This window comes from Galleria mellonella, unplaced genomic scaffold (assembly GCF_026898425.1).
Source record: "Galleria mellonella isolate WM207_F2 unplaced genomic scaffold, CSIRO_AGI_GalMel_v1 utg35, whole genome shotgun sequence".
In the NCBI taxonomy this organism is placed as follows: domain Eukaryota; kingdom Metazoa; phylum Arthropoda; class Insecta; order Lepidoptera; family Pyralidae; genus Galleria; species Galleria mellonella.
Window position 1 is genome coordinate 743,643 of NW_026442082.1, and position 27,630 is coordinate 771,272.

The following is a 27,630-nucleotide window of genomic DNA, read 5'->3' on the forward strand; positions in this document are numbered from 1 at the left end:
ATTAAAATATTTGACAACCAACAAGTAAAAATTTTAGAAATACCTACAGGAAAGGGCGATTATCTGGCACCGCGCGGGTTTAACCTTGGCATTTGCTTTTAGTGCTATAAATATCCAATCTAAACATTATAAATGCTCTGTTCCATCTAGATGATTAATACACGTTAATATTTCAAGCAAGATAGCTACCACCAGAGGGAGACATTGTACAAGGCTATCTGCATGATTAAGGTACTTTTTTATTTCTGCCCCCAAGGAAAATAATTAATTGATTGTCTATGTAGTTCGCGTTTGAAGTGTATGATATGAAAATGAAATTACTTGATATGACAATTCAAAACTACTCTAAACATAATATTTACCACAAACGGTAAACTCGTGCGTGCTTCGAACATGTCCATATAAGAGATTAAAATTTCGACTGCTTATTGTTATCGTTTCAAACAAAAAAGGGTTCGAAGAAGAGCATCAACTAGATGAACAAACACAGTGAATGAGGTCTATAGAATCGAGATTTATACATGCATACATATGCATGTATAAATCTCGGCTATACATATAGCCGAAAACCACATGGCTTATGGAAGTAGCTTCTTAAGACGTAAATGCTCAGTAATGAGGAAACTTGAGAGAGAGAGAGAGAGAGAGAGAGAGAGAGAGAGAGAGATGAGAGAGAGAGAGAGAGATAAAGAAAAAATTAAAAGTATTTTTCCCTTATTAACCATGTACATCAGTTTACATATTTTCACTCAAATACAACACATCAACTGTGAGTTTCACTTTTTCAATTTTTAACTTTTCGTGTGTGGTGTAAGGTCTCTTTTTTATTTACGGATATATTTCTACTTTCGGCCTGTATTACCCTATGATATGCGATGAAAAATAGCCAACCCTACATGCACCGTCGTTGTCAGTCGGCAATTGAGAGCTGACCCCGCTTCCGCGAGGCGCGAGCGTAAATAGCGGTTACTTGGTAAGGGTTTTTAGGTCAAGAAGTATTTTAAATTTACTCATGACCTATAGAAATAATGTAGTATGTAGTTTTGTCTAGTGTACTTATGTGATTATGAATCTTTAATACGAGACTACGTGTAGTTTCATAGATTTTACTGAATAAGGTGTTTTTGAGTTTATCTTAATTATGAGAATAGTATGTGTTACATTATGATGGCATAAAATAAATATGGCAGCTATAAACTGTCAGGTGGCTTGGGACCGTACTTTGTGGCGAAATATGAGAGAGAATATGTATATACTTGGGAATTTTAACTGTCGGGTCTCTGTGACTTTGTTACATGTAATAAATTTTATACTTAATATTGCGGCGAGACTAAATTGATAACAAACAAGTAAATAGGTATGTAAACAAGTGACATCTTTTGCTGGATATCGTTTGTATTACTAATTTCTAACGACTATTCAAATTCGACTAGCAAACCGGCTATATAATAATATAAGAAAAACAAAACAATGTTTGTGCATGTATACTTATGTATTAAATATACGGTATACAAAATACCTATATATGCAGTATTATAAGTATACATACATATACCAATTTAGATGAAATTTGACAAAAAAGAGGTAAAGTCCAAAAGCAACATAATATTGTAATATAATAACTAATGTAGTAAGGATATCGCATGGTATTAGGCAGATTTGAAAATATACAACAATTTATGTATATAGTAACATGCCAGGTTTGTTATGGGATAGGTAGTGAAAAGTGACTCTTAATTCAACGTTTAAAATAATATTATTTTCTGCATTTGATATATTTTTTAGCAATTTGTATTAATTTTAATGTGTTAAGTTACGAATATTATGTCGATTTATGTAATAGTTATAAAGTTAAATGTTCTTATAGTATGTATTCCGAACATATTATTTGCACATTAGATATGAGCTAGAAACCAAATATGAAAACAAAATTAAAAGACGATAATATGAGAATAACACAATAACATTTTATTTATAATGTCCGTCATTGCGGGAGAAGGGATTGGTAGTAATGTGGTCAAATAGCCCCATTACTAGCAATATGCCCTGTCAGGTCGACTTCTACGACATCATGGCTAATTATAATTGAATTCGTTAGGATGGGCTAACTGACCTGCTTTGATCCTCATCAGTCATCTAACACTGGTGGCCCGCCAGTGTATATCGATAGCGCAAACGTGAGTACCATACCATTATCACCCATTAAAAAAAATTACGTCATTATATGGACAGGCCCTTGTATACCTAATTCATACATGAACAAGTATAGTTCAGAATTATTTATTAATTTTGGTTGAGCATACCAATATTTAGCAGAAAACGCATTTGAAGAATATTTCTTTTTTTATTTCGGTTAGGAAAAGTATTTTATGACATAATAACATACACAGGTAAACACAGTATATTTTGTGGTATTCATTATGCTGCTATTTTGGTGGTGAGTGGTTTATATATGAGCTTGATTGCAATTTATAAGTCACATAAAAAAATTGTATCTCGGAATACAGTAAATTAGAAGTATCAAGAGATGTTAATTAGTTAATTACTGGTGTGAATGATATATGAACGCGACTCATTAAACAGACTGTATTACCTTCAAGTCTCAATAATAAAAAGATTAATCAAAATTAAACAAGATAAGAAGGAGAATTAAAAAAGATTTTTCGATTCATCAAGTTTATAAACAAGAGCACCGAGGACCCTTGATGTAACAATTGAACGGTTAATTAAGGTGCTATGATAAATTCGAAAATTGTCTAAGAACTTAATTCCGTCTATTGTTTTCATTGTAGACTCATTTTAAATATTAAACTTTTCTGTTTTATTCCGCTAAATCGGCTTATTAAGGGCCATTACAAAACAATACGAAGATTATGATTTCCTGTAGCATTTTATGGATTTTCATTGTTATTTATATTTTCTTTTCTCTTTATTATAAATTTCTATTTTAAGAAACTTATGAATTTAATAGTTCATTATTGTAATATTTTATTCAATTTTTTGAATAATTTTATGCAATTTTATTTATAAATTGGATTTTCATAATTCCCATTGTTCCGTTCTGGAATGGATGTTGATGTTAGGTAATGAAGTTCTGATTTGATTGCATTATTAAATCACTATTTTTCACATTAATCAATACTTTAAAAAAAGTTACAGTGTACAAACAATAGATTATTATAACTTTTTATAAATTGAACATAGACAACGATTCGTGATGACAAAAACCGAGAGGACCGATTGTACCCGATCAATTATAGTTAGTGATGTACCAGAATACTTTCATACTTTAGCACCTAGATAGTCATGCTAATATTCAGAGGAATCGTCTAGTGTGATCTCAGGTTATGGAATGAGCTTCCTGCCGAATTTTATTTAGATGCATAGGATTCTTCAAAAAGAAGGTGTAATTGTGTTACTAGGGGTTAAAAACGTGTACACGACAGCTCTGATATTGCAGTCATCTATAAGATTTCGGTAACTGTAAGATTAATAAAATACCTTGAATTCTTCCATACATACATACATATGACATGCATGCAAATTGAAAATAATGGTTATAAATTTTTCTCACCTATATCATAATCGTATTATAAATTTGTGTGGTAGTCTAGTGTTATTGTAAGAATAAATAATATTGTTATGGTACCATGGTAAATGACAAAAATAAATATTATGATTTATAATTTTTTTATATAAAAAACAAATAAATCATGACATTATATCGGTGAAGTAATATAATTTAATACTACTTCCCATTACGTAATTATTATTAGATATTTTATTTATCTTTTATTCCATTCTTCAATCAATTTTACAAGGAAAAACAGAACTGTAAATATACCTTTGAAATTAGCATTGAGAATATAATAGCAATTTGTAGAAAATACGAGTAATATATAGCTAATATAACAAAATTGCAACTGGAGGGTCTGTAAATGGGAGTTTTTTAAGAAAAAATTGATATTAAAGGTATTAATAAGTATTGCTTTAATAATATTTTTTTAGAAATTTTGCGTCTGTATGTTTGTTTTGTGATAATGTAAAAACTACTACACTAAATTAGATGTGGTTTTCACAGACATTTTTTTAAAGATCTAACTTAAAATTTGGTATATTTTTCATCTTGATGTGATATCTAAGAGTGGCATTTTAAAAAAAGTTTTTTTTTATACAACTTAGAATGGCAAACATGCTGATGGCCCACCTAATGGAAAGTGATAACCGTCGCCTATAGACATGAGTAGTATTATGGACATAACAGAGTATACTGTTTCGTTCATGATATGCCCTCATGCGTTGCCATTCCTGAGGACTCAGGTGTTATTCCTCTGTACCCTGTAAATTTACGCTATATCCCACCCTTCAAACCGAAACACAACGATGCAAACACAACTACTTTACGATAGAAACACGAATGGTTTTAGTTGAAGTTTCCCTACTCATGAAATCCACGCACATAAAGTAGCGACCAAAAAGATAGTTTAACATAAATTCAAATTCCCACCATCTACCACAATAACCAATATTAACAAATCAATATTGTTCATTAAATATTAATACCTTAATCGATTGTAACGGTGGGCCTACCGAAAATTAATATTTGAATTACAATTTAATGCTATCGAAATTGGAAAATGGAGACCCATTTCAAGTTGAATTATTTTAACAAATGACACCTTTAAGAAATTAAACAACCTGATGTAGCTTAATTAACCGACTGTCAAATAAAGGAGAGTAATTTAAAGGAAGGAAGGTTAATATTTATAATATCAGAAAGAATATAATTTTTAGGTTGTTTTTCTTTAATAGCTTAGATAAATATACCTTACTTAACTTATAAAAACTTATTTGTACTACGCAGTATTGATAAAAGTTGTCTATTTAATAATACAAGTGGTCGCCCAGTGGTCGAAACTCGATCATAACATATATTGTAAGAAATGAATTTATTATGGTTATGTTTGACATTAAGCAAGGCTATAAATAAATGCAATTAAAGGCAAACAATATTAATGTATTCTCAGTATGACCACAGACTTTAGCAATAAACAAAAGAGTATATATGCGTGTTTGCAACAAATATATGATAGCGTGTAATGTTTTTTTTTATTGATTTAATTTATTTTTATACATATTTTTCTTAAATATTAGCATTCTGCGCTCCTTCTCTATATAAACTACAAGTGTGTGAAATTTTCGTAAAATGCGGTACAAAGTTTTTGCTTCACGTATTAAAATATAGATAAAATATTTATAAAAGTAAGATACTTTTATAAATAAAGATAAATAATTCATTGACTTTTATTTCAAATAATCGGGCGTTTGAACTGAAATTGGGCAGGTATAGTCTATTTAAATAGAATTTAAATCTAAAAGGTAACCAAGTGATGTTAAAACCATCACAAAAGTCTCTAATCAAAATTGGAAACAAATAAAAATATTCAAGCAATTAATCTATTTTAATTTGTATTATTACTGGGCATCAATAGACTGCATTACTGACTTAAACTTAATGAAAAACTTTAACTGACAGGTCAATTATTCAGTTGTTTTTTCAAAGTTCCATTGAATTCTGCTACTAGCGAAGGAATTTTAATAATAAACAATGTAACTGGTTTACAAATATAATAATGGATTTCTTTTTATTATATATTTTATTAGTTTTGTACAAAGAATATCTTTTTCCTTTCCAAATAGGTACTTTATGTATGCAAAATTTCTTCAAGATTGGCTGAGCCGTTACAACATTTAACAAATAACAAATTTTCACATTTATTATAATTCGCAAAAATAAAATTCTACTACAATAACATGTTTTTAAAGAAGACATCTCAGAAAAAAATAAGATAATAAATATAAAATAGCACAACAAAATATTTGTTATTAAGTCTATTTACATCGCAAACTCCCATTGTGTTTCCCTTATTCTTTTTTTTTTGTTTCCAAACAATATCCGCTATTTTGTACTTATAAAGTTTCAGGTTGCAAATAATCTGGTAGCGTCTAACGGACAATAAGTATGCGTGAATAGCCGAGCTGGGATCTCTCCCATCCATATTTTATAACCGGTAAACCTAACATGATATTTATAATACTACTTGCGAAACAAATATAAATCAGTAATGGTTGGATCAAACTGCGCACGCTGGCATTTTTATATTTTATCCAATTTAGCATAGGAGATTGTCTATTTTTACTGTTCTAACTAATATTATTAGTCTTTATTCGCGACAGTATATCCGCATGAGCAGGTTGATTGACCGGGATAAAAATAAAGTAGTTTATATCCTACTGTATCACAAATAATATATGTATAATAAATCGCCTGACTATGGGTCATTAAGGCTTCAAGGTTACCTCTTGAGGCCTTAACACCTTTAAACTCATTTTGGTATAATATTAGTACGGATGTAAAAGTAAAATTGTTTGTTAACACTTAGTGATTTAATGATTTATAAAAAATAAATCAACATGAAATTTTGTACACACGTAGTGTTACTATTTCTAACATGGACAATTTTTTATAATGTTTATTCAACGTAGCCCAATCGTGTAGATCAAATCGCGGGTATTAAGTAGTTACGTTATATTATTTTCTTTCAAAGCAACATAAAAAAAAATATACTCTCCAATCGTCTGTATTTTTTGTATGTATGCTAAAATAGGTATGTCATACCTCATGTGTTTCCATTCCAGAAGATTAAGGTGTTATTATTTTTGTCTGCCTTATGAGTTATTTATGATAAGCAACAGGACTCATATTTCTATGTATATATATAGTAACAATGTTATGTTTATATCTACAAAGATTCAATGGCGTATGAAGTAATGAATATGAAAGCAGATATAACAAACATGGGGGGCGACAATACGTTACGGAGGCATAAAGGCAAACAGCATGATTGTGTGAATTGAAAACGAATATTGAACTACGTAGACGCCTTCATTGATGTTTACGAGATGGCGTATAGGAATTTAATATAAGAAGGATACAACAATAATTTCGTTTATTACGATTTTTGTCAATTTAGTAAACGATGTTTCCCAAATCGACTCGTGCTTCAGCATTCTTTCTTAGATATTCGTTTAGGAAATGTAAAGCCACGATCTGACGTGGTCTCAGAACTATCAGAATATGACAATAAACTAGACAAATTATTACTATTTAGTTATTGTATTAAATGAAAAAGATTACCTGATGGAGAATGTTAACAACATAGGCCCGCCTTTATACCATATTTTTTGGTTAATGAAGTCAAAATAATTAAAAATAATAATAAAAATGGTATATTAGTATTTGAGACAATTAAAAATATTATGTAACAAATATATTTGTCTGAATAGAATGTAATGTTACCAAATTTGTTTAAATTACCACAAAATCACTCCTCCCAAAATAAATTTGGTAACAAATTGAAATATTCATTTAATTAAACGTTATTTAATTATGCTGCTCTTTGACATCAGCGGACTGTCTTATGTTCGGATTAACTAACTATTCAATGATTTAAATTTTTATTAACTATATTGAAACAGATTATTTAAATTGTTGGACTCACGATCAGTCCTCCTATCCATAGTGCTGTTGGTACGTAGTTAAGTTAGCGACGGAGATTGGTTTTCCATAGATTACCGATCACTGTTGATTGAGGAAGTACATTGCGGAACAACTCTTTTAAAAATTGGCAACAAAACACTTTATCTTAGAAAATTTTCTTTCCTTAATTCGATTCATTTTAAATATTGTTTCTAATTTATCAAAATATAAAAGAAGATACTCAGGTCAATAATCAACGCTGCATAAAAATATTTTATTTTCAAGTAAACTTGATTAAAAGCATTTTTGAGTAGTTTTTATGATTTTACCCCCCATTCCGATTGTAATTACAGCTGAGTAGAACGAACGAGAAAAAAATGTAAAAAAGTTAAATTAATGAGCAAGAAACTCAGCTGTTGCTTTTTTTTAACAAATGTTAATTTTATAATTATAAATTTGTGTCCTAGGGCATTAGTAAACTAAACATGAAATATTTAAATTATTAGACAAATCAAGTCTATTATTGTAAATATTAGATTGTATTAAAGATAAATTATTCTGTAAGAGAGAAGGAGAGAGAGATAAGTCTCTAACGATGATGAGTAGTGAGATTATGAGTATGACGTAAAAAAACTTATCAAAACTCACTCCATTATATAAAGTTAGTTTTTACCCGCGACTTCGTACCCGAAACCGAGATACATTTACTGATCAGGATAAAAAGTAGCCTGTATTTTTTCTATACTTTCTATATTAAATTCTATTTAAGGCGCTATAAGGTAAAAACAAAAAAAAAAACCGCATTTACATTTAAATATATTATTAATAGATATTAGAGATGATTTGAATCTATTTGGTGATGAATATTTTATTACTTATACGCGTAAGGTATACCATTATGGAAGTAAAGTGTAAAAGTAAAAACTGTTTCTGATAATAGTATCCCTGATAAATGGAGTAAAGAATGAGTTTGCGTTTTCAATCTTATACCGTTGATTCATATAATAGTTCTTTCACAGTACGAGTATACGCTGCCAGGGAAATTCAAAAGAATTGCTTGCACTAAACTGTCATTTTAGGTATATATTATATTAATATATCTGATCAATAAATAGTATCAACTCTCCCACACAATGACACGAACCAATCCTCCCACGTAATTCTCGTATGAGGACAATGCCGTCTAGGAGCCGGTCCTCTACGTCGGCTAACAACTGAGATACTGTAAAGATGGCTGAATCTTTAAAAATATAAACGAGGTATTTTTTTATTGTTAGCAATATTTGGCGATATTTCTTTTTAGCAGTATTTGCTGAATTGGAATTGAATATTTTGGATGGTAACAATATTATTGTTTCCAGCCGTCATCATTATATCAACCGTTTACTGTCCACTGCTGAACAAAGGCCTTCTTCACATTGGGTTTAATGGTGTTTTAAGAGGGACGCTGCTGCCTAACCTTCGACTATTAAGCATCCAGCATTCATTATTGGAAAATTTCAATTTGTCAAAGCATATTTTACGTGTCTTGCAGAACATTACAAAGGAATATTGCCTACCAAATAGAGTTACTCGGTTTCCTGTGCTTATTCTGTAAGGGATTTGGCATGAAGCTAAATAGACAGCGAGAGAAAGGATGTTGACTAGGTCAAGGCTAGTCATATGTTATGAAGGAAAAAGTATAAGTTTACTTAAAGAATTAAGTTATAAAATGATTACAATAATACAAGTAAAGAATATGACCTAAAAATATCACACAGAATATATTAAATAAATAATGTTTATGATGTGATGATAGAATCGATTAAAAATTAAAAGCAAAGTAATACGCTGCACCGCTTGTAAATAATAGGAAAAAGCTCAAAGGATGATGATAGCTGACCACAGATATATGATGTCAAAGGAATATTATCAAGTGACCAGCAAGTAATTATGCATTTTTAATATTCAAGTCAATAAAAGAACAAAGAAATCTAAACTATATTTAGCAGAACTAGAATAATATAATAACTAATAGGCTGTAATAAATGGAAGCACATTTGCATAAAAATAACTTTGAATAATGTACGATTTTGGTACATAAAAACAGACTTAGTATGGGATCAATGTATAAGTAAAATTTATCTATTGTAAGAATCATCAAAAACACTAAAATTGGCAAAGATATTGCGCAGTGTACTCGTACATACAAAACAAACGGTCGAATTTAGATTCTCCTTTTAGAAAACTATTTCAGTTTTAGAATGGGAGATAACAAGCACCTATAAAATATACTGTGGCGCCACAGATATGGATTTCATATTATGTTGTAGATAAATATAAGTCAAACTAACTGACTGACATCAACGCATTGATCAAACAGCAAAACGAATCCAACTAATATTTGGCATAGGTACAGGTTTTTGACGTACGTAAATTATGCTGAAATATGCTCTAAATAATGAGCTAAATCTTGTAAGAGATTTCGTAGATTCTAAAGCTAGAGATAATATGAAATTTAATAACGGACGGTTTGTTAAGATTTGTCGGTTAAGATATATGAAATTTTGATATGCATGATTTCAATTTGGAATTGTAAAATTATAAATAAAAATAGAGCATTTTTATTTCTAAATGACTTCTATGTACCTATGAGTTTTTAGCAACCGCGTCTAATTTTGAAATTCGAATTTGATGTAATTTTAAATTAAGTATTTTATTTTTATACTCGTATGTAATAAGTAATTAAATTACAGTAATAAATAACTATATTTTTAAAAGGGTTTCTTTTTTCTTTTTTTAATATATTTAGAGTATTCACCATCATTATATAAAAATAAATAATTTATCGATGTATGTTTTTGCTCAGTGTTTAATTGTATAAATTCGCAGCGGTTTGAATTTCAGCTTAATGTATAAATTTTTACTATGATAATCTATTATGATTTATGTAACATGCCTGTGAGTGATCGCATGCCTCTGTTCTACATATGAAATGTATATTTTAAGGTTTGTGAGTAGATGTGTGGTTATTTATGTTTCGTAATGACTTATTGTTGATATAGAAAGAAACGAATGATGGTTTTCAACTGTTTAAAAAATAATTTTTGATACACAATTAAAGAAGGTTTTCTAATTAAGTACACGTCTATATACATACATACAGTCGAGTAATGTTTTTGATTATTTCATATATTAAATATATTTATAATGAAAACTAAAAAAAAATACACTACATATTCATAAACTTTTCTTTATTTTTACACGAAATAAAGTGGGAAATTCTGACGGAAATGAAAGATAATGTTTGCATGACATGTTTGCATGGAGAAAGGCGCAGGTAACTGTTGGTCATTATACAAAGTGTTACAGTAATATCCGGTATAATTTACAAGTCCAAATAAAGTCACAGGTACACCTATTCTGTGTATAAAAACATTAAAGGAAGCTAATTATTTTATAATATATATAATTCTATTCCAAAATACTAATTAATTACGTCCCGTGAAATTATAATATTTAATTACATCGGCTAAGTATATATTATCACGCTATTCATACGTGTGTAGAGGAGTTTATTTTTACACGGTGTTTAAAAATGTATTAGTACCTACTGTAAATAAATTAAGACATTATCAGTACCAAAAATAAATTCATTATGCATAATTTAAGTATAAATATTTATAAAATAAGTAATATTGCAATATTTTATCAATTGTATGTGCCTGATATTAAAATTGATTTTTTTGTTATGAAAACAATAATAGTCCATTTCTTGCAACTGTTAAAAGTATTTGCGTTATGTTAATTGTATTTATTACATTAATACGTCATAGAGAGAAGACGTAAAAGTACAGACGTCAATTATGGTATATACAAAAACAACAGACAATAGACCACAGACAACAATTATAAAATATAAAACACAGTCTACATACAGTATGTCAATTAAAGTAAATCATTGTGACCCAGAGACCATTTTAGTTTTCAAGGTCCCATTACGTCATGCACTAATAATTTTTTTTTTCATAAACTTTTTTAAGTGCCCCATTACTGGACAAAGATCGTTATCTCGTCAGATATTTCTATCCCCAGTCGCCGTTTTCAATTTTATTATAGTAATATAAAAAAATGCGCAGATAAGGCGGTTGATTCCATTTCCTGAACAGAAGGGAGATGGGATTGTTAGCAATGGGGACTTTTTTTTTAATGGATGATAATGGAATGATAACACTACACCACCTGCGCTATCGGTATACACTGGCGGGGCACCAGTGAAGGATGATAGGCGAGGATAAAGTAGGTCAGTTAGCCCATTGTGATGAATTCAACAAGAATTGTTCACGAGGGTTTCCAGGGGGAACCACGTGGAGGTCGACCTAATAAGGCATATTGCTAGCAATGGGGCTGTCAAACTCCATTGCTAACAATCCCTTCCCCCAGTAATGGGGACTAACAATGTCATTGATAGCAATACACCCTATCAGATCAACTTCTATGTTACCCTTGTTACCCCTGGAAATTTGGTCACGATGGGCCAACGGACCTGTTCACATCCTCACCTATCATTCTTCGCTGGTGTTCCGTCAGCGTATACCAATTGCACAGGCGGGGTTGCCACTTCATTAGGTATCATTAATTATATAAAAAGAAACTTAGACAAGCGGCAATGGAACACATCGATAGTATAGATAAAAATATCTTTCTTATATCGATAGATACGTTATCGCTATCGCGTTCACGTGATAGAATAGCACAGAAATGACCGGCGTCTTGTTTTTACATATGTGTGATTTAAACACCAATATCAACCGTTATTCTCTATCAATAATTCAATCTGGTTTTATAACATAGTCTGATTCAATAAATTCTAATGAAAATAATAATAATAATAAAAATAAAAATTAGTTTATTCATCTCCACAAATTACAATGTATAATAATATTACATTTTACTTTATACAAAATAAAAGTATCATAATTTGTGGGAGATCTGGAGCCTAAACTAAGTCGTAACTTGTATCTTAGACACCAGGTCCCCCCCCATAATAAAGTATTGACAATTCAAAGTAAAAGGTAGTTGCGTGGAGTAAAAATAAATATGATTTAATATTAGAACAAAGAGGTGCGCGCGCGCGCGCGCGCGTGTGTGTGTGTGTGTGTGTGTGTGTGTGTGTGTGTGTGTGTGTGTGTGTGTGTGTGTGTGTGTGTGTGTGTGTGTGCAAGCGCGCGTGCGTGCGTGTGCGTGTGCGTGTGTGCGTGTGTGTGCGTGTGTGTGTGTGTGGTGTGTGTGTGTGTGTGTGTGTGTGTGTGTGTGTGTGTGTGTGTGTGTGTGTGTATGTGTTATATTAGGTATGTGTTGTATTCGAATTACAAATAAAAATATCATATATGTTTTATTTTGTTTTATTATACCCTTCCTTTTCTATTATTTTAATTAATTATGTACTTAAGCGTAGATAACGCTGTTATACACTATTATAATTTTATTACTTCTATTACTTTTTCCGTATCGTTATAGGTTTGTTTTAATAGCCAATTTGTTACAATATGTTTACATTCATTTTTACTATATTTAAAGATGTTTAATAATTTGTTTATCCTGTTATATACGATTCCACTGCGGAATTGGTAAAATCTCTGCGCAAATGAGGTCTTAACATTTACTGATTCACAGACTTGGAAGTGTCTTCTTGTGTTGCTGACGCTAATTATTTTTTCATATGATAGAGAGCAATGTTTGCGCAAGACTATTTGTAATATATACAGCTGTCGTACAGTAAGCCTCTCTGCGTCTTCATAAAGTTTTATAGTAGGAAAAAGACGAGGTTTATGCAGCATTACCTTCAATATTAATCTTTGAGCTCTTTCTAGTGTTATCAATTTAGTTTTTGCACAGCCACCCCATGTACTAATACAGTAGGTTAAGACAGATCTTGCTAATGCATCGTATACCAATTTTATAGTTTTCTCGTCTGCGACATTTCGAAGGTGTTTAAAGATATAGACAAGTTTACGCACCCTATGTGAAACAGAATCAATGTGCTTTTCAAATGTTAAATTTGCATCTATTATAACACCTAGATATTTTATGTGTTGTGTTGTGTTAATTTTGGGGCAATTGCAATCTGATATTGGAGGAAAGTTACATTTGTGTGCGCGAATAGAGTAATTATTATTGTACATTTTAGCGCATTTATACATTGAAAAAATAATATATTTAGTTTTATCTTCATTTAAAGTAAGAGAATTACTCATAAGCCAATGAGATACTTTATAAAATGTAAACAAAGTAATAATCGATCCAATCATAAGACAACCTGCTGATGTCCAACAGTAATAACAAATAAGAATTGATTAAGGTCGGTCGCGGGTATAAATAATAAAAACATTTTAATAAAGATAGTGGAACAAAGTGTACTTTGTTTCACTATCTTTATTAGATATGTATGTATATCTACAAGAATTTTTAATAATATAATCGATTGAATAATTAAATGTTTTACTAATTTCGTGATTCAGCCTCTCTAAATTAAATTTTGTGTGATAATTTCATTAAAATTATAATATAATAATAATAAATTTCATCAACATTTGGTTTATCATTATATCAACCGTTAATTGTCCACTGCTGAACTAATAAACAATGTTCCCCATAAAGAAGGTTTTGCCGCAATTAGGCATTGGTGATGTTTTAAGAGATGCTGCTGCTTATCCCTGGACCGTTCAGATTCCTTAGTTGCTTCTTACGACATTTACGGAGAAGGAAGGGATGGCTCATTCTATTATATATCGGGGCCATGGCACGGCATGGAATAAGCAAAATTTGGTTACTTTTGTATTAAGTTCTATCCAAACAGACTAGGTTTACGACAAAATTATTATTTTAAGGACTGAGTTTTTTTTTATACAACTTAGAATGGCAAAAAAGCTGACGGCCCACCTGATGGAAAGTGGTAACCGTCGCCTATAGACATGAGCAGTACCATGGACATAACAGAGTATAATGTTTCGCCCATGATACCCCCCATGTGTTGCCATTCCTGAGGACTCAGGTGTTATTCCTCTGTACCCAGTAAATTCACGCCAGTAAATTGTTGGAACTTAGTCCTTGAAATAATAAAAAATTAAAAAAACAACAAATTTAGTTCTTGGTGATCCTCAACATTCTAATTTCACTAAAAACCAATTAAAAATTTTAATATTAAATATAAATTACGGAAATTGCAATTCAGAATCGATTATATTATGTGACCTTCGGTCTCTATCAGTCCCTGATCAACATCTGCCAGCCAATTACTCAACGTGACAAGTCAAACAAACCCAAATTCGATGAGATTGAATTGTTTTATTATAAAGTTCCAATGGCCGCCTTCCGGTACATCAAACCGGCTTGGGTGACACTTTACCTTGGAAAATTAGTTTACTTAAGTTACTCTCAATTGATTAAATTCCAGCTTATTCAATACCATTGATTGTTTGAAAAATATATTACGAATGAACTTTGTAATAAATATTCGTATTGTCTTCTAAAGAGAATTCTAACTGGATAGATACATACAATCAGGTATTAATAAATAACAAATAAAATAAAATTTTGAATTCATTTCCAATCATTAAGTCCACTTGTACATTCACAATGATATACCAGAGGGAGATTTTGTACAAAAGTCGATTGCTTGGGTACCTCTGTCCCATTCGTGTTTCAACCGTGAAGCAGTTGTGTTTGCATGGCTGTGTTTCGGTTTGAAGGATGGGATATGGCGTGAATTTACTAGGTACAGAGGAATAACACCTGAGTCCTCAGGAATGGCAACGCATGGGGGGTATCATGGGCTAAACAGTATACTCTGTTATGTCCATGGTACTGCTCATGTCTATAGGCGAGGGTTACCACTTTCCATCAGCTTCCTTGCCATTCTAAGTTGTATATAAACAAAAAAGATATATTGTCGTGTGGTTCCCTTATAGAATAAGCCACCTCTACCTTTTCCGTGGGTGTCATAAGAGGCGATTCAGGGAATTTAATGGTCGAAAGATTATCCCTCCTAGCAACTACTAATTACTCTTCCAAAAGTTGCCTGGAAGAGATCGCTCTTAGCGATAAGGTCGTCCGTTGTATTAATAATACCATAAGATTATACTGAGAGTATAATCTTTTCTAGTAATTCTTTGTATTTTTTAATAAGTTTACTAATGTAATCTTCTGGAGGAAACAATAAAGAGTATTTATCTATCTTTTTTTTTTTACAACACATGGCAAGTGACTTCACAGGTGAGTGAAGTCACTAGCCATCACTCACCTGATAGCAAGTGACTACCGCCGCCCATGGTCACCCACAACACCTACGGCATTGCAGGTGTGCTGCCGGCCTTTTAAAAAGGAATATGCTCTTTTTTTGAAGGTTATGTTTTCGTCTACTAACAAAACCCTTAAAGATATGCCCACGCCCATGTTCAGCAGTGGATTAACGACTGGGATAATGATGATTGTCAATGATATATATCTTCACTTACTAATAAAAAAAAATGAAATAGACGATGAGAGATATATAAGAAAAATTAATGTCCTTCATATTATTTTTTCTTTATAAAACAAATTTTTGCCTTAATAAAATCAATAGTTGTCAAAATAATATATTTGGAAATTTTGTCTGCCCGTCTCTCTCTGTTTGTATGTTTATTCCGGTATCGGTATCGGTATCGGTAGATCTGCCACCTAAAAGTGAACTATTAATTTGGTTTTTTAAATTCATGCCTTCGTTGTAGTGGACAAAAGCTAGTTTATGTTTTAAGTTTAAATCCAGAACAGTTTTATCACTTTGGTATAGTGTTGTAAATTTTATATTATTTTGTAAGTTGTAGACAAAACTGTGAATTGGATTTCCCTAATTATATCTACTTTAAAGAATAAAATAGAAACTTGATTTTAAGGATGCTATTCATCAAGTTGAGTTTAGAATGTACAAAGTGAGTTTTATATTCTTTTGTAAGTATATCAATGTTTAATAATGAATACATTTTTATATATTGTAAACAAGATGTCCTGGTATGTTTGTTTTTCTGATTACTTTTTTTTTTCAAAACACGTTACGAATTTTGATAAGGGTTTCACTGTCGTTAACATATTTCGTTTACGGTAGGTTTGTATACGCAATTTGCACTCGTGCGAATCCGGGCCGGTATGGTAGTATTTTAAAAAAAATGTTATTTACATCTCGTATTACTTAACGTATGTATATCTGAATAATATTACGAGATTCGTATACGTTACATTTGTTATTATTTTTACGAGTTACTCACTACGAAAACATGTATTCGATATAACCCAACGTACTGTTATGTAAACTGAGAGATACGTGCAAAAATCTTTCAATATAACGAGTCGAATTGATTTGCGAATCATCCATCTATCGCCGTCTGTTCAATGTCGAGGCTAAATGATGCTGCCAACCACCAATACATATAAATAGCGTTCATCTAAAGGGAGACGAAATAATCTATTTAGAGTATTGGTGAAATTAAAGTCATTAGCCGTACGTAAAACTAAAAATTTATATTAAAAACTATATAAACAAAAACTATTAAAAAAAAGCAAAACACAGTGAGTTCACTCATTTCTGTGACGTATATATATACACGTATATATCTTAGATTATATAGATAGTGTGTCTGCATAGAAATGCTTCGAGAAAAACGGGTCAACTTTTTCATAGACTTTTGCGTGATAAATAATTATGAGTGATTCCTTTATAATTTCTATATTTATTTTGTCTTATAATTTCTGCCTCTTTGTAATACGTAAACACTCATTTTATTTATTATATAATACGTGTAAATATAGTTTATGCGTAAGTATATAGAACACTGATAAAATAAACGAGTCAGCTAATTTGACAATTAGCTGACAATATGTTGACCCGTTTCTGAGGCTTGATGCTCTATCAATATAATCTAAGATATAGACATTGAATAAAAAAAATGAACATAAGTTCTAAAAATAACAAGAACTATATAAATGATTTTCATTTATTATTATATCAGTTATTGACTGTCCTCTGCTGAAGACAGGCTTTTCCATAAGGGGAGTTAGTTTTATTTATTATAGGACAGAAATTTCGTGATTAACAAATTTAACGGCAAAAAAGTTAAGACTGTTGACTGATTAGTATGGCTTTAAAATATTTTATCGTTTATTGACTAACATAACTTTGAGGAAATCAGATAGATATAAAGATACGTTTATTTGCCATAACATTGTTTTTACAGATCTTGATTTAATGTGATGTACAAATGTTCGCCTTATAATCTATTCCTAAACTTTTAAGATAACGGAATGTCTACCTTATATATACCACCAAATACCTTTTATCTTATGGAACCCCATATCAAACAATTACAAATTAAAAACATTGTAATTTAAATGAAAACAAAAGCTTTTATTAGAAATATTTTAAAAGTACAACACTTTATAGTCTCCTTTAATTTTTAATGTGAACAATGAAATTGTTTCACTGTATAAATAATTTCGCGGAACCCTAGCGACTTTTTTACGGAATCCCTAGGTTTCGCGGAACCCACTTTAGGAATCGCTGCTAATTCATTGATGGGTACAAGTTATCATTCAATTTATTCATTTATTTAATATCACTAGTAAAATATCTTTTAAAAGAATGCTTATATTATCAGTTTCATTCTTTATAAAAAGAAAACACAAAATGTGCAATCAGAAAACAAAAAACGGCACTTAAAATCCAAGTACATTTAACTAATTTATGCAATGATTAATGACCGTTCATTGACATTTGTAGATAAACGTATTTAAATGTTTTTTTTTAATATGAATTTTAGTTAACGAGTTTTATATTTATGGTAATAATAATAATAAACTCTTTATCGCGTAGTAGAAGTGTATACAAGGAGTATTTATACAGAGTATTTATACAAAAGGCGGCCTTATCGCTAAAAGCAATCTCTTATAGACAACCGGGTAAATAATCAGCTCCATTCTTGTTCTATTTTACAATTACTATTTATTTCTTTTAATTTTAATTAGAATTACTTTGGGGCGTAACTTTTGTTTGGGAATGTGAATGTCGATATTTTTATATCTATTATTATTTATTACAGACTATTATTTAATCATCATCACGTTAGCTGTTAACAGTCCACTGCTGGACATCCTTAGACCATTAAGTCCCCTTAATCGCTTCTTATGACGTTTAGGGTAAAGGAAGGGATGGTGCATTCTATGTTGGGCTCACACGGGCTAATTATGAAATCAATAAGAGACCTTAGATGTTATCATAACATAACGCCATCTATTGTCAAATGTCAAAAAATACTACGTAGAAAATATTATTAAAACATAGCTAATTTGAATTTAGTAAAAAAAATGTTTAGATAAGCAATAGGAAAGCATCAATTATTTTTAATTCTAAAAATCTCACTCAATACAGTAAATATAGAGTAAAAACTGTCAATTAACTCATAGACTATAGGCAATATCTTTTTAAAAAAACGCAACATAGTCGTATAGAACAGCGCAATAGTTTTAACAAATTATGCGCATATATAATATACATTCTTATTTACGGTATCGCATATGAGGCATTAATGAAGACTTTAATAAAGATCAAAAGATACGAGAAACATATTGCTCGCACAATATATTAGCGATATTATTATTCCGCGAACCAATAAATACGTACACTATCATTCCACTTCTAAATTTTCATATTTGTTTTGCAGAAATGATATCCTTTTATATTTCCTACGTTATATGTAACAGTAATTTATTAATTTATTTTTATTTAAGACTTTATTGCACCAATAGTACAGGACTTGTAGAATTTTCAATAAGTATAGAGTAGTACAAAAGGCGGTTAATAAGGAACAATAAAAAAGAAATCATGAATTATGACTTACTTGAATTTTTTAGACCCCTTTTGTACTCGTAACGTTTTAAATAATATAAATGAGAATATACATAATAAAAATAGATTTCCGTTGTTTTTCAATGAACGATAGATCACTTTAAATTATATTAGGTAAATTAGAAAGAAATCGATATTTTTACTACTATAATACTTAATGGGAAGTCAGAGGCATTTGCTGACTGTTACCATAGTGGTGAATGTTATATTCGACACGCTCACATTGCCAAATATGTCCGAACCGTTGTAGATAATTTATAGTATTTTTTTAAATCTCATTGGATATTTACTCAGTTACGATTAAATGGCTTAACAGATTTCAATGTAATTTGATACTTTTTGATACTTCTTAATATAGAGAATATTTTATATATTGATAAATGTAAAAAAAGTTGCGGTAAACAGTTGGCTTTAAATACCGTTAATCACTTTAATTTTATTTTCTACTATAGATAAAACAAACAAAATGACAATGTCTTATGTATTCAAAATTATTATTGAACAAATATTGTACTGTGCCAATTTGTCATTCTCTGTATCACATATATTTAGTTGCTCATTCATTATATCATGTAAGAAAAAAAACAAGTAACGATTCACTTCACACCTCCAGTCGCTTTGTTTTTAACTGCTTCTATTAGTACAAGTATTAAGAGTTAGAGGATTTAAAAATCTTATTGATAAAATTTAATTTAAAAATATACATCTTTCTGAATAGAAAACAATATCAACAACCGTTCTCAAAATATATAAAATATACATACATATTTATAATTATACATGCCGAGATATAATTATGAAGACATACATACGAGTATATATACACTATATACAGAGAAAAAAAACAATCAAAACATGAACTTTTCAACCAGTTTTGGTACAATTCAATATATATAGTGTTGGGATAAATTCTTAACAATTAAATAATACATTTATTTTATGAGAATAAAATAAACTCTGTCAATAATATTTGGAGGAAATACTAAATCAATTTAATTAAATTATTGTTAAACAAATACAAGTTTCGTGTCACTGTTGATGGATTCATTAATACGCTTTCTACTTATGATTTGTACCAACACGTTCATCTTTCAGTAAAAGCTACCGGTTCATATTGGTGTAATGTACATAAATAAATAGCCCTCGATCATCGCAGGCATTCTTCCAAAAACTAAATTATATTTAGCACGCTCGACCGAGGTTAGATATGAACTATACTATGAGACCCATGTATAGAGGGGAGGGATTGTTAATAATGGAAATGATAAACCTTATTGTTAACAGTATAATATTTTAAATCGATTTCTATGCGGTTTCTTCAAAAATTTACCACGATAAGCTATAGCGATGACTTCATTCTCATCGTTTCATCTTACACTAATACCCACCTCGTTTACTATTAGTGTAAGCGGGTGTATCATTCTATCTTCGTTCATTGAAAAAGACTCAGGCACACTTCACCAAAACATTAAGTTCTGATAAATTTTAATATTTTGTTATAATATCGACCAAATCATTTCGAGTCGAGGCGGTATAATATATATTATTAATATTAAACTCTTAATACTGTCTATAATATTTTACAAAATCATTAATGTACGAGATAAACAGAGCAAAACTTTAGAATCGCTTTCATTATACTTTGTTTTTTTTATATATATATCTAAATTGTGTAAATTTTAATTAATATTTAATTTTAAATTTTCGGGTTTAATATACATAAGTGGATTGGATTAAAGTGATGCGAGTGTTGAAAGATTAATTTAATATCGTCACCAAATTAATGGTCGGTCATTAGAAAATACGTAATAATTTTAATTTTAGCGTTTTAATTCAGATTATAAACTTATTATATGTTTAGCAATGATAATTTCAAAATATTTAAAATTTGGGTGTTATATTATATTGCTTTCTGTATTATAATGTGAATAAGAGGATTTTTGGCGTACGCGGTGAAATGTAATAAATATTTTCAATATTGAAATATGATCGTCAATCGCGATCTTTTAGAATTCTAAATTTTTGGCAGCTGTCACAATATTCTTTGAAGTATACTGCTATTGATTGTTTTGTACAGCCAATCTATAGAATTTGAAGAATAACATTTCAGAATTGACCCCTTTTATCGACAATGGCGTTTGTAATTGAGTTTTCGATACTTCAGCCAAATAATATTAAATATTAAAGTAACGGAAGGATAACCACCGCTTTTTCCTACCTCCCTCGAGTTATAAGTCTGTTTAAAAATAGGAATACGACTGAAACTTTCGATAGGACACCTTCAAAGGTATTTATAGAGACCTGTTTAACCTTTACTGTATGCTAAATATTATACAAAGTAAAATATAGCTTAAAACCAAAGGATTGTGACATAAAGATAAAACAATGACACAAAATAACATACGACGAAATAATGAGTGTTAATTTGATGGACCTATAAAATCCTTTAATCTTTCAATTAAAGCGGTTTTTAATTTATTTGTATTTATATCAGTCTAATGATGAAGTCTTCAATTATGAATGAATTTTAATTTTTTTTTAATAATTTATAGAATTTACTCCAATATTGTTTCCATATTAATTTTGAGATGATAAAAGCTACTGGTTTTCTTTACGGAGTAAAAAACTGTTCGTTGCGAAGAAAAATCTATTTGTTTCTACTTATACGTTCTAAATTCAAATATTCTTAATTTAATCATGTGTCTATTAAACAGTTTTCGTTTATTTGAAAAGTAAAAAAAGCAAGTACTTACAAAATGTAAGTACTTGCTTTTTTCTCTCGGTTCTAGTCTAATAAAACTGATTCTACAATTTACTCAGAGAAGTTGAAATGTACAAAGAGGGAACCAACAGCGCGGAAAGAATAATGGAATAGACGATACGAAAGCAATTCTCTTGACCGGTCGCTTTTACAAAATGCGTATAAAACTTTTAACAAGTAGAATATTCTGTATCGAACATTATTATTGGAGCTTTATTCTTTTCTTAATTATAAAATCGATAAACTTGACGCCAATATTTATAGAACCTATTTATTTTTATGATAGTTCAGTCGGACAGCGCTTTATTGCGGTTCGGGGAGTCCAAGATGAATCCAACCTTAAACATGTATTTTTAAATACATGTTTGGATCAGTCATACTAATATTATAATTTTTTTTTTACAACACAGGGGGCAAACGAACATGCGGCTCACCTGATGGTAAGTGACTACCGCCGCCCATAGTCACCCACACCACCTACGGCATTGCAGGTGTGATGCCGGCCTTTTAAAAAGGAATGTACTCTTTTCTTGAAGGTTATGTTGTCGTATCGGTTCGGAAATAATGCAAAAATTTGTAAGTCAGTATATTTGTTTGTTACCTCTGAGCTAAGACGGCTTAATTAATCACTATAAAGTTTGGTATATACGTACTATATGAAATGGAGAAGGAAAGACATTATACTAGCTACTTTTTATTCCGGACAGTGAACATATTGGTAAAAGCTAGTTTAAAAATAATTGTCACTTGTTTTGCTCTTCGAAGAGAACGTAAAATTCTCATCTAGTAAGCCTCGTCTTGGACCTTTGTATATAACGAAAGCGCCTTAGAAACTTTTAACACTAGAGGGCAACATCTTCACACTACGGGTACTAGTACTATTATAAGTGAACTACCAGTCCAATACTACACTACGGGCAATATATCCTTCATATATCAATATGTCCAGGTTGACGTCCATGTTATCTCCTCTGGAAACCATCGTGTTGAATTCCAGGTGTATTCATCACGGTGGGCTAACTGACCTACCTTTTCATTTCACCTATCATCATTCACTGGTGCCCCGCCAGTTTATACCGTTAGTGCTGGCGGGGTTACCATTCCATTGTCATTAATTAAAAGGAAAAAAAAGTACTACTATACAGATTATTATTGGACTATTTACGTTTCTATTTTTCCGCTCTCTTAAATTATTTTCTATTTTTGTTAACTTGTAAAAAATCTAAAAATAAGTGTAAAATAAATAAGGATAACATGTCTCCTTTACTTTGGGTAATGTTTTACGTTACGCTAACTGTCAATAAAATTGTTGTTTTCGTGTCAGCAGATTTCACTATTCGAATCACCATATTTCAGAAACAAAATACGCTGTATCGAATATTCTGGATTATTTATAAAATTGAGCCGTCACTAGACCCGAACGATCGAGGTCACAAAAGAAAAGGAGAAAAAATAAGGGAATAACATCAGTGACGTATTTAGGGCTCGGAAGTGGATCCATGTTGGCAATTAATGATAATGTATTGGTGAATTTCTTTCTTTATTTGCCGCTTGTTTTTCTTTGATTAATATCTATTACCCCGTTAATAACACTTACTCTGAGTATTCATATATAGATATTAACAAAAATTCAAATTACTATTTTAGATCACACAGAGAAAACAGACAACATTATCACACAATATCAGTAATTATCGTAATTTTTTTTTTATTAAAAAAGATTCTATATTGATAAAATTAACATCGGAAAAATCCTTTATAATTAAAAATGTAATCATATAAACGGATAATTTGCGAAAATATTAAGTAATATATTAATTAATTCTTTTGTAAGTCAATTAGTTATTGTTAGGAGAATTGCTGTTATTAAATATGTTTGTTGTTACCACTAGATGCCACTGTGTATAGAATTTTCTAGAGTTTAGATAGATAGAAGTAATTTGAGAAGCCATACTATAATTTTTCGGTATTGTTTTTTTAAACGGATTCTGTCACTTGTTAATGTTAATGGCCTGTACCAAAAAAAGAAAAAAAAAATGGTAAATATCATTGCGTCAGCAATGCTCAGTCAACGAGTATATTTTGTGTTTATATATCAGTGCCCGATAGAAAGAATTTAGTGATAGAACTTTTATGTAAGTTACGATCTTAATTCCATTTATATATTCTACAATTTTAAGAAGGAGGTTCTAAATAGATTGTGTTTTATTTGTATTATGTTACATGATATCTTCATCAATCATGATTTGATTTTAATGATTCTTTTATTAACCTTTATACCAATTTGAAGCTTGATACAACATGGAACTAAACCCTTTCGATTAAAAAAGAATTATAAATATAGCTTTAATTAGCAAATTATATTCAAATCACGAGTTAAAAACGCCTTCTCTTTGCAAATATACTTGAAATAAATTCAGAGATGATTCTCAAATTATCATACTCGTATACGCTTGTACGCACGTAATTCTCACGAAAAACCCATCCATTCATTAGTCCACTGTGGTTTCCAATGTTTTTACTTTATATACCTTATTACTGTCTCGTGTATAGAGGATTTTCAGTAATGTCCCGAAACTCCAGTATTATGCATGGTCATCCTTCAATCCGCTGTCCGTCCTCTTTCATCCATTATGTGAAAGTATTTATTTGAGAAGTGTACGGTATTGTACGTAAAGTTATTATGTTAAGTAAAGAGCATTTTAGGTTATATTAAAGAGTGGACATTAGATAAGTACTTTTAAATAGGAGTAATCCATCCATCTGAGCTTGGTGTAGCGATGCAACACACCCCTTCACCTTTTATGTTTGCAGTTCGATCTTTGCTCAATAAAAAAAAAATTGTTCATGAGCATCATATCAGCTCTTAATTATCTATTGCTGAACCGAATAGACCTCCCTCACAAAGGGGGGTTTTGCCAGTAGTTGTCACGCTTAGCAGGCGGTTACTCGCTACTGCAGTTAGGCTTTTATGATGTTTTAAGAGAGACGCTGCTGTCCATACCTCGACCATTATGTTTCCTTTGTCGCCCAACACCCTCACGAGAATTGAAGGGGTGGCCTATTCTAAGCTAGAATCACGGGGGAGAAGGGATTGTTAGTAATGCGGATTATCAGTTCCACTGCTAATAATATACCCTAACAGGTCGATCTCCCCGTGGTCTCCCCTGGAAACCATCGTGCTGAATTCTAAGTGTATTCATCACGATGGGCTAACTGACCTGCCTTTTCATCTTCACCTATCATCTATCACTGGTGCCCCGCCAGCGTATACCGTTAGCGCAGGCGGGGTTACCATTTCATTATCATCCACTAAAAAAAAAGCTAGAATTACACAGCATTCATGAGTAGGTAAGTCTGTTTTATTCTCTTTAGTCTGGATATTTTCTAAGCATAATGTGAGCATTTACAAAAAAAAAAAAATAAGGACATACATTTTATGAGTTGTTTCTAAACCAGCAGTACAAGCTCTCTTCAGCTATTAGTCACACTGTTTAGTTTATATCATTTGTAATTTGTATTGGTAACTAATATTGATATTGCAATATAAAAATGACAAAATAAATAGTAGCTAAAGCATGAAAAATTTTTCAGTTCAATTCTTCAATTTAATTTTAGCTACGCGTCAATTAGCAAGTAAAATGCCATTACTAATACCAACAGTGCTTCACCAGATGTGTTGTTTACTACAAAAATATTGTTTATTTTAATCGTTTTCAAATACTTACGTATGTTGTTCAAAATACAGCGTCAATGCGTTATTTTTTTACCTGAAACAAACATTATTTATATGAACAATAATTTATTACATGAACTACTACATATTCCATAATGATATTTAGAAACTTAACGATTTTTTTTAATTTTAATTGTAATTTACATTTGAGACATATAGGATTTTCTTTGTATAAACAAACTATCGGCCTACCTGATAGAAAGTTGTAACCGTTGCATATACTTGTAGACTTACATATTGTATTAAAGACGTCATAATACACTGTGTAGTTCCCATGCTGCCCATTAAGGATTCATGAGGATTATGGTGCTATACCTCCATACACTAATTTCTCTGCCATAAATAAGAATAAAATGTATCAGCGATGACCTCTAATCCTCTTTTACGACATTCTGAAACTGGAAAGAAGTGCTTTTCTATCTCGCGACACCATAAAAAGCGATTATAGAACAATGCATGTATACTTGTACTGGATTTACGTATAAACGTACGAGAATGAAAGTTTTAAGTAAAACCCCATGGCTACTCTCAAATGACCAATTTGGTAACAAAAAATATAAAGGACACTTATACCCACACACATACACTAATATGACATGTCCACATTTCGCCAAGTTTATTAGAATCTAACAAAATTCGCTGCTGTTTTTCAAATTAATTTAGTTATTGGTAATAATTTGTTATACAGTAAGAGCCATGCGTTCAAAATGAGATGTTAATCAGTTAATGGGTGTCTAGGGTAATAAAGTAACAAATTACAACGAAAAATTAAGAAGTTTATCAAAAAGGATTATTTATTAAACCGAGGCTAAACTTGTCTTCATAGAAATATTATAAACGACCCCTTATCTACCGACACAGGACATTTGGGATCGTAAATGGGGCAGGGAGGGAGGGGAGGAAGAGAGGGTTTCACAGTATGGAAGTTTAGGGTAACCCTCTCGCAATGCCTTAACATTCTTACTGTAATGAAATACACATCGATTTTTAAATACAATTAAATACCTTTGAATGTTCAGAATGACCTAAAATTTTATCCCTTGCTCGTATTCTAAAACAATATTATTTTACATCTATAGGTACTCAATATTCATATATTGTACGAGTATAACAGCAGATTTACAAGTACGCAATAGTATAAAGAAAATATATTTTCAAAAATTTATTATTTATATCTTTGTTATTATTATAGTAAATAACACTTTAAATTTATGAATTAATTTTGTTAATCATGGTATTATATAGGAAAAGAACCTCATTTGATATGAATTTAAAATTTAAAAGCGTTTTCAGTAGTCCAGTATAATTATGGCGAGAGCGGTCTTAGTCTGTAAATTTTTTGAGAGTAAATCACATCATTAAGCAGTTTCATGTTAATCAAGGTTATTAAAAATATCTTTAAATGCTCGCAAAAGCTTGATTAAAGGAATAAGAGAGGCTATAAAAACATTATAAAGACACCGTAAACAATGTTCATTTTTGTAATTTTTTTATTCATAATAATTTGAAAATAATTAAAAGTGAATGATAATATCATTTCAAATGATCATGTATTGTTCATCATCATTGCTATCGTAATAACTCTTTAATGTAATGTAGGACACGGGTCTTTTCTTATAAGATTATTCGCATAATAGAAGGCTAATACTCGTACATATTTTAGTTTAAAAATATTTTTA

The 27,630-nt window shown here is 30.5% G+C and overlaps 1 protein-coding gene across 7 annotated transcripts in view; it reads right to left on the minus strand.

Annotated features, from left to right (window-relative positions):
* The window catches only part of LOC113514201 (5-hydroxytryptamine receptor 1-like), a 162,192-nt gene that overhangs the window by 49,827 nt on the left and 84,735 nt on the right, over nt 1-27,630 (minus strand). For 2 of the 7 annotated variants that reach the window (XM_052896898.1, XM_026898208.3), the window contains one exon: nt 25,944-25,985. The exons of the other annotated variants lie outside the window; for them this stretch is intronic. The gene's annotated coding sequence lies outside the window, so the exon portion shown is untranslated. The remainder of the gene's footprint in view (nt 1-25,943; nt 25,986-27,630) is intronic. 7 annotated transcript variants of the gene reach the window in all.